Below are 18,819 nucleotides of genomic sequence, written 5' to 3'. Positions count from 1 at the left end.
GAACAGAAACAGGGGGACCACCATTCTCTTCAGCTGCCTGTGGAGAGAGCAGGAGAGAGCAGGCCAGAGGAGGAAGGTTCTGGGACCCGCTGGAAACCATGGCCGGTTTAGACATCTCCTACAGACTCAGTCCTGAGCTGCTGCTGCTTTCCCTTCTCAGTGTGGCAGCCATTGCCAAGATCACTGCTTCCTAAGGGTGCCATGCTGGGGGGCCAAGTGAGGATGCATACAGTGTGCAGTACATGCACATGGTGCTCCAGTGTGTATGTGCACACCACTTTCATACACATGATGAATACACATGCATTGAGGTTTAGAGTCAGGAGGGAGGTAGTGTGCTGAGGCACACTACCCATGATCCAGCTTCAAGTCTGGGTTCATGTCAACATGGCCCCGAGGAGAGGTCAGGGATGAACACCCCACACAGTCAAGCCGTTGCCCGGCACCCAACCTCACTGCAGAGTTTAACAAACAGGGCTTGGCACACACAACGCTATTGAGGTATTTCACCGTGAGATGTAACTACCCAAAACCTTAGTGTGCTGGCTTTCAGAACTAGAAAATGAATGAAAATGGAAAACCACAGCAGCACTCATGACAGTGCGTTCCTTTACATACCAGTGTGATGAACGGAAGCCGGGGTGGGTTGTGTGGCCTGTGCAGAAAGTGTGGAGGCTCTTCACTTGCAGTGTGCTTGTGAAGACCCAAACAGGAGTGTCCATCACACTAACAGGGAGAGTGGGGACAGCTTCTGTGCCCACCCACTGACCATGCCACTGATCAACACAGCCCTCATGGTCCAACATGACACCCAGCTCAGTGAGGGAGTGAACAGTGGGGAGAGGGCTGTAGAGGTGGTGCACAGCTGTGATGGCACGCTCGGTGTGTGCACGCATGCACACGAGCGCATCCTAACACAGTAGAGATGAAGGCGGCACAGCAGGGACAGCCGGGGGAAGACGGGGTGATGTCACAGTGAGGCAAAGGGAGACAGCAGGACCCAGTGACTCCTGAGGGGAACATAAGGGACAAGGCACAGCGGCAAAGGGGGTGACATCTCAGGAGCTGCCATGGAGAAGCCAGTCACTGAACTGTGACTTCCATCTCACCACAGAGTGGACATGGTGAGCGCTGCCCTGGAGTAAGACGGGCTTGGGACTGCAGGGGAAGTGAGCCCCTCCAAACACGGGGTGTCAAGTCAGCAAGGCTCACAGAGCAGGAGAAAGAGGGGAAATGGTCCAGAAGCCGGGTAGAAACAAAAGGGATGGCAGGCACAGGCTTATGGGCCCTGAGGAATGGATAGGCTTGGCCTCCAAAGAGTGGTCCTTGGTCGGGGCCAAACACAGCACGTTAGGCACCCAAGAGTTTTCTTCCACTTAAATTCTACTTCCCAAGTCTAATATGTGTAGCATGAATCTTAGAAGTTCTTATTAATAAAATCAAACCTGAGGCCAGTTATTGGGGTGAACACTGGTAGATCAGAGAGACAGAACAAGCCACAGCTAACCTCACCTGGCCAACTTCTCAGCTGATCCTGTTTCCTCAGACTGGAAGCCTCTGTGTCCTCATATCCGAATGGCTCTCAGCTGAACTGTGCTGCTCAAAACCTAAAAGCTTAAGCAGCCAAATGCTTAACCAGCCAAATGCCTCTAGTTCCTGGTCTTCACGCCTTATATACCTTTCTGCTATCTGCCATCACTCCCTGGGATTAAAGGCTTGCTTTCTGGGATTAAAAGCGTGAGTGACATGGATTTCTGCCTAGCTCTGCCTCCCAAGTGCTGGGATTAAAGGCGTGTGCTACCAATGCCTATCCTCTATGTTTAATATTGTGACTGTTCTGTCTCTGACCCCAGATAAGTTTATTAGGGTGCACAATATTTTGGGGAACACAATACTACCTCAGATATGCTAAGAGGAAAATGTCTTTCTTTTTTAGCTTGTGTGTGTGTGTGTGTGTGTGTGTGTAGATCAGAGAACACCCTCAGATGTTCTTCAAGAGCAATTCGTGTGTGTGTGTGTGTGTGTGTGTGTGTGTACACATGCGTGCCTGAGTGTTATCTCTGTGCACCCACCACATGCACAGAAGAACCCACAAAGGTCAAAAGAGGGCTCAGACCCCCTGGAACTGAAGTTACCAATGGTTAAGCTGCCATGTGGGTGCTGGTCTTCTGCAGAAGTAGCAATGCTCTTAACAACTGAGCAACCCTCTATCCCCACCCTCTTTTTGGAAAAGGGTCCCCCTATCCCAGAGCTTGTTAAGTAGGTAGGCCAGCTGGCCAGTGGTCTCAGGGATCCACCTGTCTCTGCCTCCTCAGTGTTGGGATTACAAGCATGTGCCACTATGCCTGGCTTCTTTACATGCGTTCTAGAATCATCAGCTGAGCCATCTACCAGCTCCCCCACCCTACATACTCATCTTTTTAGAACTGTATTTGAATCACTATTTGTCACATTAAAGAGCCATGTTCACAGTCAGACATTGGCACATGCATTTAATCCCAACACTCGGAGGCAGAGGCAGGTGGATTTCTAAGTTCAAGGCCAGCCTGGTCTATAGAGTGAGTTCCAGGACACCCAGAGTTGCACAGGGAAACCCTGTCTCAAAAAAAAAAAGTCATGTTGGCAAGGTTGGACAGTTGACTCGGTGGTTAAGAGCACCTAAGTTCAGCCCCGAGTACCCACATCAGATGGCTCATAATCACCTGCAACTCCAGCTTCAGGGAATCCAACACCTCCTTCTGGCCTCCTTGGACATACACACAAGTGGCATACAATACACACACACACACATTCAAAATCTTCTTTTTCTTAATGCCAACAGCCAAGTGGCACACACCTGTAACCCCAGTGGCACACACCTGTAACCCCACCTTAGATACCTTAGGCAGGAGAAAATCTCATCAAGGTCAGCTTGGGCTAAGCCTTATCTAAACTAAACTAAGAAACAATAGCACTTAACTATCACTGGTGTGTGCTGATTGTGGCTTGTGTGACGTTCTTCAGCTGCCAAAAACGCAGTTGAGAAAACCAGCTGAAATGGTAAGCTTGCTTGCTGAGTCTGTGGCAGACACCGAGTTGATGACGTCAAGGTTTAAGACAAATCAGATGCACTCTGTAGCCCTGTCCCCTGCAGGTTAGGAGCCTTGATAACGACAAGCTGAAGAGGGAAGGCTTCCCTCCTAACCAAACTCCCTGGAATATGTGTGTTCTGTCGTCCACGGGCAGTTTGACACCACAGTGGGATTCCCCCAGACAGCTGACTCATTTGGCATACCTACATACCTACATGTGCCCTTCCTTCAGGGGCTCATCACTGCTCAATTCCTCTGGGCTTACACAGATTCACCCACCACCACTGGTAGTTTCTTTACTCTCTGGGTTCCTCCTTGGTAATTCTATGTCCACTTCCCCTTTGTAAGTCCACACAGCTGGGGCTCAGTTCCACCCCTGGCTCTAATCAGGAACATGGGGGAGATTATTACACACAAATTGTGCAGGGGTCAGCGGGCACACTCACTCAAAATGTGTGCACAGCAGCCTGGAGAGACAGATCAATGTAAAAGCACTTGCCTTTCAAGAGCGAGGGCCTGAGTTCAGACCTCCAGGGCTCACGTAAGAAAGTGGGTGAAGGGTGCATGTCTATAATCCTAGAGATGGTGGGATAAGAGGTGAAGAGAGGCAGACCCCTCAAGGGCCAGCTAGCACTTGTGACCTGAGAGTCATGAGTCTGAGGCTACCCTCCAACTACATAGTGAGTTTCGGGACAGCCAGGACTACATAAAGAGACCCTGTCTAAAAAGAAGAAAAATAAATAAATAAATAAGGAAAGGAAGAAATCATACAATGCTTGGGAAGTAAGGAAAATCCTCCATCCCAAAACACACAAGACAAAGCCGAGCAGAGATAAAGAAAGCAGAGCCCAGTGGCTTCTGTGGGGGGAAGGCCACATCAAGAGGACACTCAGAAAACACGGGAAGTTACGCTCGGGGGCTCAGTCAGTAAAGCGCTTGTCATGGAAGCATAGGGACCTGAGTTTGGTGCCCAGAACCCACATAAAAAATTAAGTGTGGTGGTATGCACTTCAAATCCCAGCACCATAAAGGTGGAGTCAGGGGGATCCTGTCTTAGGAGCTTGGTGTGCTCCAGGTTCAGGGAGAGACCTTGCCTCAAAAAACAGGTGGATGGCTCCCGAGGAATAACACTCAGGATTGATAGATATATTCCCTCTCTGTCTCATACACACACACACACACACACACACACACACACAGAGAGAGAGAGAGAGAGAGAGAGAGAGAGAGAGAGAGAGAGAGAGAGAAACAGAGAGAGACAGAGAGACAGAGAGAGAGACAGAGAGACAGAGAGACAGAGACAGAGACAGAGAGAGAGAGAGAGAGAGAGAGCTAAGCTTCACCTTCAGCCTAGAAAGAGGACACGTGGAAAAACCTAAGTGCAGGAGGGAAAAAAAGTTGCATGCAGACTGAGTAACTGAAAAGCAGACATGATGGCGATGGCCAGAGAACCTATCAGTCTCCTTGGTAAGACAAGTGTGCCCCTGGGAGAGAAGAACTGGATGAAGAGGGGACCACCTGCCAGATGAAGCACAGGACTGTTTGGTTTCGTTTTTTGTTTGTTTGTTTTTCAAGACAGGGTTTCTCTATGTAGTCCTGGAGCTGGCCTCGAACTCAGAGATCTGCCTGTCTCTGCCTGGGAATAAAGGTGTGTCACCACGCCTGGCTGAAGCATAGGATTATAGAGTCAGGAGCTAGAATGACTCTGTACTAAGAATCTGATGACCTGAGAGAAAAAGGAGGAGGTGGCACTGCCAGCCACTGCCGCAGAGATCGCTTCACTCCCGCATCCTCGCCTCCTCTCCAGAGCACAGGGCCTGGTGCTCTTCTCCCCACATGCAGAGCCTCACAGGTAGAGGATGAAGGGTCACTCAGTCTGGGCTCTTGCTAAGCCCGGAATCTAAGAATCCCAAGATAACATCATGGCGACTGCTGTCTTCCAAGTACTGGCTCAATCTCCCTTTTCCCTGCGCCCATCTCTCTCTGCCTTCTTCCCCCTTTTCTTCAGTCCCCTGCCCGCTTCATGGGCTGGCTTAAATGAGCAAGGTACCCCGTTGGCAGGAAAGGCCCTGACTCCCGTTGGCAGCCACACAGGACTCTGGAGCCGGTTTCTTCCTAAAGAGGCTTTCACAGAAGGCTGCACACCTGGCATCACACTGCTCACAGCGAGGAGAAATGAGTCTGAGTAACCCTAAGTGACACCCCAACCTCTGGCCCACAGGAAAGGTAAGATGTCGTGGAGTCCAATGTGTGCGGAGGTACCTGGTCCTGTAGGAGGAGATAATGGAAGGACAGGAAAATGATGCCTCATTCAACAGGGTAAGGGGATGTGGACAGAATGGTGCTCACTACAGATATGGAGCTAGGTCTTTAAAATGTATCTTCCAAAAAAAAAAAAAAAATCCAAGGGCTAGGAGGATAGCTCAGCTGGTAAAGTGTTTGCCTTGCAAATGTAAGGGCCTGAATTTGATCCCCAGGGCCCACGTGAGAAGCCAGCCTTAAGGACTGTAGCTGTAATCCCAGTACTGGGAGGCAAAGGACAGGGGGAAGCCTAGGGCTTGATGGACAATCAGCCTAGCAAATGAGTGAGCTCCAAGTTCAGTAAAAGACTGTCTTAAAAACCTAAGGTAGCCGGGCGGTGGTGGCGCACGCCTTTAATCCCAGCACTCGGGAGGCAGAGCCAGGCGGATCTCTGTGAGTTCGAGGCCAGCCTGGTCTCCAGAGCGAGTTCCAGGAAAGGCGCAAAGCTACACAGAGAAATCCTGTCTCGAAAAACCAAAAAAAAAAAAAAAAACCTAAGGTGGAAAGCAAAAGAGAAAGACAGCTGACATCAACCTCTGGCTTCTACATGCATGCACACCTGTGTGCACACACATGAAAATTACATACACAATTTAAATCCAGGCTGGGTGGTGGTGGCGCACACCTTTGATCCCACCACTTGGGAGTTGGAGCCAGGTGGATCTCTGTGAGTTTGAGGTCAGCCTGGCCTACAGAGCAAGGTCCAGAAGAGGCACCAAAACTACACAGAGAAACCCTGTCTCAAAAAACTAAAAAAAAAAAAAAAGATAAAAAGAAAAAAAAAATTTAATCCAGGCCCAGACTAAGAGCCTCCTTAAGAAACACGTTCCGCCGGGCGGTGGTGGTGCACGCCTTTAATCCCAGCACTCAGGAGGCAGAGCCAGGCAGATCTCTGTGAGTTCGAGGCCAGCCTGGTCTACAAAGTGAGTTCCAGGAAAGGCGCAAAACTACAGAGAAACCCTGTCTCGAAAAACCAAAAAAAAGAAAAAGAAAAAAAAAAAAAAAGAAAGAAACACGTTCCTTCAACATCACACAAACTCTCTTAGTTACTTTTCAATTGCTGTGATAAAACACCATGACAACTTAGACAGAAAGGTTTATTTGGGGCTTCCAGTTTCAGAGGAGGCAGCAGGCAGGCAGGCATGGCATTGGAGCAGAAGCTGAGAGCTCACATCCCGATTCACAAACAGGAGGCAGAGAGCGCACTGGGGATGTCACAAAGCTTTTGAAACCTAAAGCTACCCCTAGTGACAAACCTCCAACAAGGCCACACCTCTTAATCCTTCCCAAACAGCCACCAACTGGGGGCCAAGTTTTCAAATGCTGGAGACTTACGGAGAATGTCTCCTTCAAACCACCACTTTCTATGCAGAGAAAGAGGCCGCCACCTGCTTCAGGCCTGTAATTAGTACAACCCAGATTCTGAAGCGCAGGGAACGGGAGGAAGCCAGACTTGCTTCCAGACAGACACAGGGAGCTCCAAACAAATTTTAACAAATCTACAGGAGACTGCTCAATACTTCATAAATATCACCCCTCCTGGCCAACTCTAGAAGCTGGATGGGCCCAGTAAAGCAAGAATTCCAGCACAAAGTTTACTTGAAGAACAAGGAGAAAGAGGTCCTGTGCCCAGTTCAACACGTGTAGAGAAGGTTTCTTCCAAATCAGTAAGATAGTCTCAGAAACAGAGGGAAAGGGGGTGGGGGGAATTGAGATAGGGTCGTGCTATGTACCCCAGGCTAGCCTAAAGCTCACCAACCCACTCCTGACTCAAACTCCCAATGCTGGGATTACAGGCATGTACCACCAGGGGCCGCTTGACAAAAAAACCCTCTTCTTTGCATGAAGTGGGCCTTCTCTTTCTCACGGCGCTATGGGAAGTAGACGTCAGAGTCCAAATAGCTACCAAGTGGCCGCTTCGGTGAACTTACCATTTATTCCCGTGTAGGAATTTTGAAAACATGTTCTTCCCTCCCCTCCCATCCACACCCTCATCCTGACTGTCCCAGGAGCTGTACCTGGAGTCTCCTCCTCAGCACAAAACCATCTGTTCTTCAGCCAACAGTGGCCCCCGTGGACAGGCCCAAAGAATCACCATGTGACTACCCATGCCCCACCCCAGAACCTCCTTGGTTGAAGGTGTCCAGCCTAGAGATGTGAAATCTGTTCTAAGAAGGTGGTTTCTGATCCACCTGACTTCAGTCACTGCATTTGACATGTCGTGGTTCCATGCTCCCCATATCTGGAGAGGGCTTCCATGACTTGATGTACCTGGCCCAACCCAGCGTCACACCAGCATTTTCCAAGCACAGGCAGCCCCAGGGATTTGAATGTGTAAAGCAAGCACTCTACCACTGAGTTGTACCTTAACCAACCTGTCACCATGACACCTGGCTACAGATAGTGAACAGGCTCTTTCCCTCTGAAGTGCAGTGTCCCACCTCTGCACATAGCTGTCCTAGTAACAAGCTGGTTCCCCTCTGCCTACCCTGGCTGTGTGCACACTGGTCAGCTCCAGCACTCTGACACACCAGTGACTTCATGTATAGCCTCAGCCATACATCACTCTCCTAAGGAAAGTGTGAAACAGCATCCTAAGCAATAGTGTGAGCCTTTTCCCTCAAAGGATGGCCTGCCCTACACAAATATTCTCTCTTCAAGCTCAGGCCTGGGCATCACCTGTTCCTGAGGAATAACGACAAGCCGCCTGCTTTCTGTCCCTCGTGGTCAAGCATCTCTCCATGGTTCTCCCTTAGCTTCCATCCCCAGGGAGCCCGGAGAGGTCCTTCAATGTAGCCAGCTCCCACGTTAGCAGAGCACACTAACCCAGTCAGGAAAGCACAGTTAGACAGGTCTGCTTCCTAATTATATGTTTTATGACCTCTGTCTCCGCACTGCTGACTTCTTTAACTCTCCTGTAACTCCTTACTTCATTAAGTACAATACGTAAACTGGCGACATATCTTAAGAGTGCAACTCGCAAACTGAACATACGGTGCAGCTGGGCTGAGGTCATGAGCTGAGTCTGCTGGTCCACCTGAGGCTCCTTGAGCACCCTGCCTGCAAGGCCACAATCCTGCTGGGCTCTGAGTGAAATCAAGCAGCACACTCATACGTCTCTTGCTCCCTTTTCCACATTTAGTGTGTGTGTGTGTGTGTGTGTGTGTGTGTGTGTGTGTGTGTGTGTGTGTTACACATGTGCCACAGCACGCACATGGAGGCCAGAGGACAACTTGTGGGAGTCAGTTCTGTCCTTCCACTTGTGGGTCCTGAGGGTCAAACTCAGGTCATCAGGCTTGGCAGCAGGCCCCTGTACCTGCTGAGCCATCTCGCTGGCCCCTCGCTCCTCTTCTTCACAGCTATTGCCTTGACTTGTCCGCTATGTGAACACGGCTCTCCCTGTTATCCATTCTCGGGCTGCCTGGTATGGTATCTTAGACAGTGTCTTCCCTGCAGGCCCCAAAACACCAGTGAGCACCAGTCTGTCCCTCTCCTCTGTGCGTCACACCCTGGTGCCCCCAGAGCCATCATTACTTAACACAAAGCCTTACACTACTGGTTACTGCAACAACGAAACCACCTACAGGGAGACAGACACTGGCTCGGGTCAGAGGGCTCTGGCTTGGCCCTGTGTCCTTGGGCAGAGTGTCGTGGTGATGGACACATGAAGGAAAGCAGTTCCTCACTTCCCGAAAGACAGGAAACAGAGACAGAGGGACACAAGAGGACCCAGGGAAGACACAACTCCAAAGACATGCCTCCAGGGGCCTACCTCCTCTAACCAGGTGCCACTCCCTACCTGTTACCATCTCCCAACAAATGGATCCATCAAAGGGCTGATCAGTTAGATCTGCCCTTAATTCAATCAAGCTGACCATCAGAATTAACTGTCACCACTATGGTACTGTGACAGTGATCTGACCACTGAGAGGGTCTCTCTGTAACTAATGAGGAGGTACAGCATACAGTGTGGATACACTGAGGCGGAGCAGGATGGTGTGATTTCAGAACAGTATACAACTTCAAACTGATAAATTTTTTATTTATGAGAGTTTCCATTTAATATCTTAGACCACAGCAATTCACTATAGACAGCTAAAACCACAAAAGCATGCCACATGGGGGGTGTGTGTGAGTGTGTGTGTGTGTGTGTGTGTGTGTGTGTGTGTGTGTGTGTGTGTGTCACAAGATACTCTTCCATTTTCACTGGAAACAGGAATTGAGAGAGTACTAGGCAGCTGGCCTTAATAAACAGGTTTTGAACACATTAGCTTGTGTCTACTAAAGAGAACAGAGTAGGTGCACACCTGGGCTGAAATAGCCTCCCCAGTTTCTGCAAGTCCCAAGGGGGCTGTGCCAGGCACAGTGGCTACACACTAGCATTCCCTCTGTCCCACAGCACAGCCAACACCCACCCCGGGTGGCCTTGCTACGGGTTAGCCATCCCAGTAGGGTCTCCAGCCTCGCCCCTGGCTCCATTCCTCATCTCACAAAGGTGGGCCTTGCGTTCGGTAGGGTCTCCAGCCTCGCCCCTGGCTCCATTCCTCATCTCACAAAGGTGGGCCTTGCGTTCGGTAGGGTCTCCAGCCTCGCCCCTGGCTCCATTCCTCATCTCACAAAGGTGGGCCTTCCGTTTTGCACTTCTTAATGCCATTTCCATATCTCTGCACTTTTCACTATCACATCCTCTGTTCTGAGGAGCAGCAACTAGGAACACTGAAAATTAAGCAGCAATGTTTGAATCAACAGCACAGAGGGATTAGGATTACTTCCTGAATTCAGGCACCAGACAAGGATGGCCATCCCTGTCCACTTGGCACCATCCCATGGCCCCAAGCCAGGCAAGAAAGCAGGGAGAGGACTATTAACTGCACAAGGAAGGAACAAAGCCATTGTCATCCCTGATGTCATGTATGTGTGTGCGGAACATTACAACTCAACAAACAAACCATGAGGGACAGCTAGGTGACCAGTCATAACATCAATGCCCAATAGTCAGCTGTGTCTCAGTCTAGTACCAGCAAGGGGTTAGTAATGTAGAGTGCGTTTTTAAGACACTGTTTTCCAGAACAACAAAGATAATAAGGGCACCTGGGAATAATGGAACATGGCATGGACCATTACAGCGTTCACCAGAAGGCTACTCTACAGAGACTATGGACAGAAGAGTGGAAAGTGGACTTTTAAAACCTCTACAAGAACATGCAGAGTGCACTGTGCTTCGGCTTATGCACTGCAGCTCTCAAAAGGCAGTGCCTAGAAAAGAAAATGATATTCTACTAAATTGAAAAGATCTTCTCCTGAGCTGGGCCTGGTGGCACACGCCTTTAATCCTAGCACTTGGGAAACTGAGGCAGGCAGATCTCTGTGAGTTCTGGGCCTACCTGGTCTACAGAGTGAGTTCCAGGACAGCCAGGGCTACTACACAGGGAAACTCTGTCTCAAAAAAACAAAAATAGCCGGGCAGCGGTGGCACATGCCTTTAATCCTTTAAGCACTTGGGAGGCAGAGCCAGACAGATCTCTGTGAGTTCGAGGCCAGCCTGGTCTACAGAGCGAGATTCAGGACAGGTACCAAAACTACAAAGAGAAACCCTGTCTCAAAAAAACAATCAATCAATCAATCAATCAATCAATAAAACAATCTGCTCCTTAGAATGAAATGAAGAAAAAAGATAAACCCAAGCAGGAAAGGGATCGGTGAGCCAGGACAATGACAGGCATCCTGAGGACCCAAGAAAGTTCACCACAGAAAACCAGGCAGGAGCAATCTGTTAGCAAAGTCACACCAGCAGACCGCAACGCAGGAGCAGAAAAGCAAAGAGGAGAGAGTAGGACCAGCCAAGGAACCACCAGGGAGCACGGGGGTGGGGAGCACGGGGGGTGGGGAGCACGGAGTAAACACACAGGCGGAGAAACAGAGGAAGCCCACTGAGGGGGCAGCACACAGGGGGCAGGGTGGGGAACACATGGGGGAGCACACTGGGAGCACACAGAGTGAACACACATGGCAAACACAGTGGGAACACACAGTGGGAGCACACAGTGGGAGCACACATGGGCAAACAGGGGGAGCACACAGTGGGAACACACATGAGCAAACGGGGAACACACAGTGGGAACACAGTGGGAGCACACAGTGGGAACACACATGGGCAAACAGGGGGAACACACATGGGCAAACGAGGAACACACAAGACAGACACATGGCAAACACACAGACACACAGGAGAAGACATGGGGGAGCCCAGGGGTTACACCCAGGGGCCTCTAGGCAGAACCTCCACAGCACTAGCACAGCATTCCACAACATTCTATCTGCAAAGGTCAACAGGGAGCACTACGTGCCCAAGAACACGTAGTCAGTCTCCAGCTCACTGACCCCTCTGAGGTATTTACGCTGGGTGTTGAGGGCCACACACATACGCACAGGACATGTGGCTAGAGCTGGCTTAGGGGAGGGGACCTAGCTGAGGGACCGTGTGCAAACAAGCAATCCTGCCAGAAACACCCATCTTTACGTAGACCACAGGCGGCGGGTCACTGATTCTCACCTGGCACTCATGTTCTCTTCTCTTCCTCTATCCTCACAGGGAACCCTGTCCTGCTCTCAGAGGGGGGATGCTCCTTTGGCTTGTGTCTGTGTGGATTCTAGAAGGATCACTCAAGCCCATTTCACTGACTCAGCTACTTTGTCTCAAGAAATGAAGAAGGGAAGTTGGAGGCTCACTGGCGGGTGCCGAGTGTGGACAACAGCAGTGCTGATAGGGCACAGCCCACGCTAAAATAGAAACTTGCACAGTGTCCAGATTTCAGGCTTTTTCTTGGAAGAACAAAGACTAGTAGCTTGGGTCCCATGACTGCCCAGCCACGCTTGACTGAGGTCAGCAGCTGGGAGCCAGGTGAGCCAGGCCACATTCCACAGAGCCCCACCCCTCTCACATCCCACACCCCCCCACACACACACACCTCACTTCCCTTTGCTGCCTGAGGCTTGCTGGAATCTGTCCTTAAAATCTCCATCCATAACCTTGCTCAAGAGCTGACAGTTCACCATCATAGACCGTGACGCAGCTGGGGGGCTCCAGGAAAACAGGAGTAGACTTCAAATGGTGGCTACAGGGTTACTTCCTAACCAGCGCCTAGAACCCGGATCGTGGGGCCCCAACCACTGATGGAGAGAGCGGCCAACGCCCTCTTCGGGGAGGGTGCCTGTCTGCTCTGACCCTCAGCTTCTCCAGTGTGCCGCGCCTGACCCCACCTCAGCACAGAACGGCAGTCTTTCTCTGTACGGGCACTTTCTCCGCTACCACCAACTTCCTACCGGTTACTGACAGACCACACAGAGCTACAGGGCTGCATGTCTCATTGTCTTGTGCATGCTCCTAAAACCCCACAGGGCTGCTCCCAAAACCCCAACACTGCCTGCATCGCTGCATCACACACTAACAGTGGGGACGGCTTCTGCTGGGCCCTGATTTGTTTTCTTTTTTTTTCTTTCATTTTTTTCCTTTTCTGAGTATCTAAAGTTACCAGCATTCAGGAGGCAAAAGCAAGCAGATATCTCTGTGATTTCAAAGCCAGCCTGGTTTACACAGTAACTTCCAAGACAGCCAGGGCTGTGTTAAGACACCCTGTCTCAAAAAATGAAAAAATAAAAAAAGTTACTAAACTTAAGGCTGGAATGAGCTCAGCACTGGCTGCTCTTCCAGAGAACCTGGGTTCAGTTCCCAGGAACCACATGGCAGCTCCCCACAACTGTCCTTCCTCCAGTTCCAGTGGATCCTATGCCCTCTTCTGACCTCTTTGGGCACCAGACACTCATATGGTGCACCGACATGTATGCAAGCAAACACTCAAAACACATTGTTACTAAACTTTGGTGCTGGGAATATGGCTTGCTGGTAGAATGCTTGCCTAGCATGCACGCACAAGACAATGGGACATGCGGCCCTCCTGCTCCAGCATGTCCCCCCAGAAATGGCCAATCTGGAAAAAAAAAAAAAGTTGTTAAGCTTTAAACTTCCTCTCTGAAGTGGCCAGAGCTCTGCCACTCAGGCTTCTCTGCCATCTGCGGGGACAGGTGAGCCCACATGGCCAGAGCTTACAGGTGCTGTAGGAGCCCATTGAACTCGGCAGGCAGCCACGAGGGACACACGGGCCTGTGGGGGGATGGGCCCTCTGTGCATCGTCCTAGCTTGAGGTTCTCTGCATGGGGCTGAGATTCTTCCTTCTCAGGCCTGCCTCCTTCCAGCCTCCATCCACAGACCTGCCTGAGGGCTCACCCCAACGCTGCCACCCACAGCGTTTTTCCCAGGAGACCTCTTGTACTTTGAACTTACCCGTGGCGCCCGTTTCCCGTGTAACTCTAGCTGACGTGGTCTTCACCTCATGGCCTGACTTCCGCCTTACTCTGGCAAAAATCTCAGCTGTCTTATCACATTTTGTGAGGTACCTGGACTGCTTCTTTTTCTGGGTCTCTCTAATAAAAAGCACACTGGTTCACTCAATCAATCACGCCAATTACACTGGGACAAGGATCTAAATCAGGAATCAATCAATAGCTGGGTCATTAACACACATGCTGTGTGTTAAGCGTCACACACACCTTTCACACCAAGGCAGAAGAAAAACCCAGTGAGCAACTTTCTCCCCAGCTCAACGGCACTCCTGGCATACAGCTGTGGTTTGAATCTCACGTGGGGATTTTGAGCCCTATACAGCAAGAATAGCCTCTACAAGGGAGCCGAGTCTTAACACAAACGTGCATGTAAAGCTAGTCATTTAATTTGTTTTAGAAATGTGAATTTTCACATATTGGCTGTTCTGAGCATCATGTGGTCTGGCGGACAGAACACCTGTAGATTCAGTGGTACCCATGCTTGAAATCTAGACCTGCCAAGCCAAGCTGCCTGCCCACTTCATTCTCTTCATCCATGTTGTAGAGAGACACTCCTCTCTTCAGTACTGCTTTGAGAATTAAACTAGATGTATGTAAAACAGGCATGTGGCTGCATTCTCTCCTGCAAAGAGAGAAGCAAAGTTTAACATAAAGTGGTTGGTGGATGTCATGCAGCACGAGGAGCCCAGAGCCCGGTGCAGCAGCTCAGACCTGTAATCCTGGCTCTGGGAGGGAAACAGGCGAGTACCTGGTGCTTGGTGACCGGCCAGCCAGCCTAGCCAAATCAGTGAGTCTCAGGTGCAGTGAGAGACCTTGTCTGGAAAAATAAGGGAGCTGAGGCTAGAGAGGAGCTCAGCAGTTAGAGAGCTTAACTGCTCTTGCAGAGGACCCAAGTTCAGTTCGCAGCAGCCAGGGGTGACTCACAACCACCTGTAACTCCAGCTCCAGGGGAGAGGTCTGACAACCTCTTCTGGCTTCCATGGGTACCTGAACATCACACACACACACACACACACACACACACACACACACACACACACACACACGGGAAGAAGGGAAAGAGAGGGAGGGGAAGAGAAGGGGAGGAGGGAAATAAAAATAAATCTTAAAAAATAAGGTGGGGGTGGAGAGGTGGTTGAGTAGTTAAGAACAAACACTGGCTGCTTGTCTGGGGGTCCCTGGTTCGATTCCCAGCACCCACATGGTGGCTCACAGCCACCTAGAACTCAGTCTCAGGGGATCCAGCACCCTCTTCTGGCCTCCTCCAACATCAGGACCAGGATGCAGTGCCATTACGTACATGCAGGCAAAACACTCATCCACATAAAATAAAAATAAATAAACCTTTCTAAAAAAACAATAAAGTAGAGAGCAATCGAGGAAGATAACCCATGCTGACCTCTGAACTCCACCTACACCCACCCACGCGCATGGCCACACACAGGTACACATACACACTAAATAAATAAATATATAAAGTTGTTCTGAAGTTGGGGCAAATGTGATATCAGCATATACTTATTGAATGTTCCTGTCAGCAAATTACCAGAGGAAGAGCACCCCTAGCCAGGCAGCAGTGAGAGGGAGACGGAGAGCCAAAGCGGAGCTCCAGGCTGGGGAGAGGCTGTGCCCTGCAGCAGCTTCCCCCACTGCTCTAGCCACTACCACTGTCATTTATTATGGCTCTCGTCCTACCTTCCCAAAAGGAGTGGAGACACTTCCCATTAATGATGCATGGCTCCCGGGGTCACAGAGGGACAGGCCTTAGGGCCGCTGGCACCTTGTTCCCATTTAAAAGGACCTAGCCTCAGCTGTTAGTCCTAAGTGACATGAAGCACTCCAGCCAGGAGGGAGGCTTCTGCCTGTCATATCCTGAAAGACTGCCCTCCACTCACACTGACATCTAGAACATACGCTGCCTATGTCCCTTCCATCCACATGTGAGAGCGAAGTGGCACTGGGCACGGCACTCACCTACTCCAGTCACAGACACAGCAAGAACCATGGGCCCAGTCAGCCAGCCTCCCCGTCCCTTACAACTAAGCACAGATGTGCCCAGGCGACAAGCGTGCACTCCTGGACTTTGCCTGACAAACAAAATCAGAACATGTCGGACTCTAAACAAAGCGGCAAGACTGTTCAAAGAGGAACCACTATTGCAATTGCCTGAAACAAAGCCTTGTGAGGTTAAGAAGCTCAAATTAAGCCTGCAGTTACTATGAGATTGTTCTAGGTATGAGGCACTGTTCAGTTGCTCACGTTACAACTTGGAAAAATTTATTTAAGATCCCAATGTTCTTCAGTTGGCTCCAGAAAAATCCCCGTGAAGTCCCACAGCAAAAGTTTTACGAAACTCACCACCACCCTCCAGCAGCAGAAACTTCTCAATGAGAAGACTAAGCAGCTAGAGAGTTCAGGTCAGACAAGCCAGCAAGAAGCTGCTGGCCGAATGTGGCCAGGCACGCCCAGAGACAAGCTGTTCAAACCTCACCAGCCACAGCATGTGGCGGGGAAAATCACAGAGGTGTCCACAAGGCCGGAACAGGGAGAAGCATGTGAAGAGAAGGGAGAATAGTGTGGGATAAGGGAGGAGTGTAGGGGAAGCGGGCGTTGCTTTGGCAAGAGAGGGAGTCGGGGATGCCAAGGGTCCACTGCTGGATCTGAAAAGCTATGATACTGGGTCACACTGCAGGACCTAAGCGAAGCCACAAGTCAGAGACGGGGACAAACAGGCAGTCAGTACCAGCTCCATCTTGGGAGGGGTAAATGGAACTGGGCCAGTTAACCAGAGTCAACTTGTCAGGAGTGAGATTGGAACACTGATGCCGTCTGACCCCTGAAACAATGATAAATTTCCATCTCTGCTTTTCCCCAATTATAAAAGGACCTTATCAGGCAGGCCCTACCTACCTCCAACTGGGCCAGAGACGGAGTTTACAGGCTTCCACTACCCTGCCAGGTCTGAGAAGATGGGAGTCCCTTTGCTCTTAATTTAAATTCTGGCTGTGGCGATTTCTGACATAATCCAGGGCAAGTGGCTAGCCCTGCTCCTCAGACCCCAGTGTGGCTCAGAGTCTGCCAGCCCAGGGTGGGACCTACCAGCTCCAGAAGGGAAGCGAACAAGGACTGCTGTGGTGGCTGCTCTTTTCTAACTTCCAAAGATCTGTTACTTTCTGCTCAGTTTCCCCAACCCTCTTCCCAGGTGCTGGGCTAAGGTGGGACAGAGACCTCCCTTCAGCTCCAGCATCCCCTCTGTGTTCCTTCCCTAGGAGACACTATTTAATCCATTTCCTACCCATCCCAGAGGCAACTTCTAAGACCCAGACCCTCTGCCTTAGCACTACATAGATTAACCTAGGTGGGGCCACACACAAGGCCTCCCAAAGGTCCATGCTGAGCTAGGTCAGCCACTCAGCTGACATCCACCTGCTGAGCATAGCCACTCCAAGGAGCACACACCACCAAGACCAAAGAGAGGCTGGGAATATCATCACATGTAACTGCTCTTGGAAACAATGTAATCACAGAGCACAGGGCGAGATACTAGAAATCAGCTTTATAGACTAACTCCCAAAGCAGGAAGGGATCAAGTGAGACTAAGTGCACAGCCCACCCGGACCTCTTTGAAGGGGCACACAGTCCGTTTCCCAAATGCCATAACAGCAGAAAGGGCTGCTCCCACTCAGCTCCAACAGACACAAACCCAGCACCCTCAACCAGCACTCTGTCCAATCCCAGAATAAGAGATCTCAGCTCTGGACGAGTCATTCCAGTTTGTCTCAAATCCAAGTAGCCTCCTAGTTTCCCAGGGAAAAGAGCCCAGCCTCTTAAGTATTCTCTCAGACAAGACTTTCCACACTGCTTTAAAAGTTAGGTCTGGAAGGCCATTTCTAAAACCATTTCCCTTGCCACTAAAGTTCTCTCAAAGTTAAAAAGGAAACCTGCATATATTGCACATAAGTGCTCACAACCCTCCTGTCATAGGTACCTGGGGTCAACTGCTCCAGGGCTCCTGGTGGCCCACCGTGGACAGGTGTTTTCCTCCAGAGGCTCTGGTTACTGAATGACCCCAGCGCCTCAGTGAAACGTGGAAATTCACAGTCGGCCTTTGGTCTCAACGCCAAAGTCAAAGCAAGCCCTCGCACCTTCCTGCAGGGCGTCCCACCTGCAGCCCTCCCTCTGTGTTGAGCAAGCAAAAAGTGAAACTAGCCCACAGGGCCCCCGAAATCAAGCTTGGGGTTCCCTAGTCCGAGGAGCCAGGAGCACAGCAAGGACCCCAAGAGAGGGGCTGGAGGCCGCCCTGGCCCTCTCTCCCCGGGCCCCGCACCCCCATCTCTCCCGATCGGTCCTCCCCAGGCCGCCGCGCACCCCGCACAGCACCGGCGAGCCCGGCAGGCCGCACAGGGGCCGGGCGGACCCGGAGCCTCCAGCGCCGCGCTCCCAGGCCGCGCGCCCCGCGGAGCGCAGCCGGCCACTGCGGCGGGGCCCGGCGACCGCGGGCGGGGGCGACCTCGGGCGGCTCGGCGGGGCGCGGCGCGGCTCACCTGCACTCCACCTGCTGGTCGCGATCCTCGCGTCGGCGCGTGCGGCCGCTGCGCTCGGCCTGGGCCCGGCCCGGCCCTGCGTCGGGCCTCAGCGAGTGCGGCGCCCGCCGCCCCGGGCCCCCATCGCCGCCCTCCGCCTCGGCGCCGCCGCCACTTCCTGTGCGCGGCGATCCCACAGTTCCGCCGGCGCGGGACGGCGGGCGCGGGGACGCGGGGACACGCGCGGACGGACGCGCGGGGGAGGAGTCGGGCCCGCGGCGCAGCGGCGGGCGCCGTGGCCAACGGACAGCGGGCGGGGGAGGGGACGTGAGGGGCGCCCCGCGGGACCAGCCTTGACCCTCCCAGGGCACCGGGGTGTTCCTGGGCCCAGCTTGGACCCCGTTTCAGCCCCCTGGAGTCCTTCTGGGGTACGCGGTGGGACTGGGCCCAATGTGGACCCCCTTAACCCCCAGAAGTTCTTCGGGGTGTTCCTGGGCCAAACCTGGACCCCCGTTGGTTCTCTG

At 51.7% G+C, this 18,819-nt stretch overlaps 1 protein-coding gene across 1 annotated transcript in view; it reads right to left on the bottom strand.

The window, feature by feature from the left end:
* Positions 1 to 18,447, bottom strand: part of Agpat3 (1-acylglycerol-3-phosphate O-acyltransferase 3) — a 91,347-nt gene extending 72,900 nt beyond the window's left edge. The window contains exon 1 of the mRNA XM_052744543.1: positions 18,317 to 18,447. The gene's annotated coding sequence lies outside the window, so the exon portion shown is untranslated. The remainder of the gene's footprint in view (positions 1 to 18,316) is intronic.
* Between the last annotated feature and the right edge of the window lie 372 nt (positions 18,448 to 18,819).

The sequence above is a fragment of the Peromyscus californicus genome, unplaced genomic scaffold (genome assembly GCF_007827085.1).
Source record: "Peromyscus californicus insignis strain IS unplaced genomic scaffold, ASM782708v3 Scaffold_19__1_contigs__length_69161282, whole genome shotgun sequence".
Classification (NCBI taxonomy): domain Eukaryota; kingdom Metazoa; phylum Chordata; class Mammalia; order Rodentia; family Cricetidae; genus Peromyscus; species Peromyscus californicus.
Note: the sequence above shows the minus strand (reverse complement) of the source record. Positions and strands in the feature narration are given on the sequence as shown.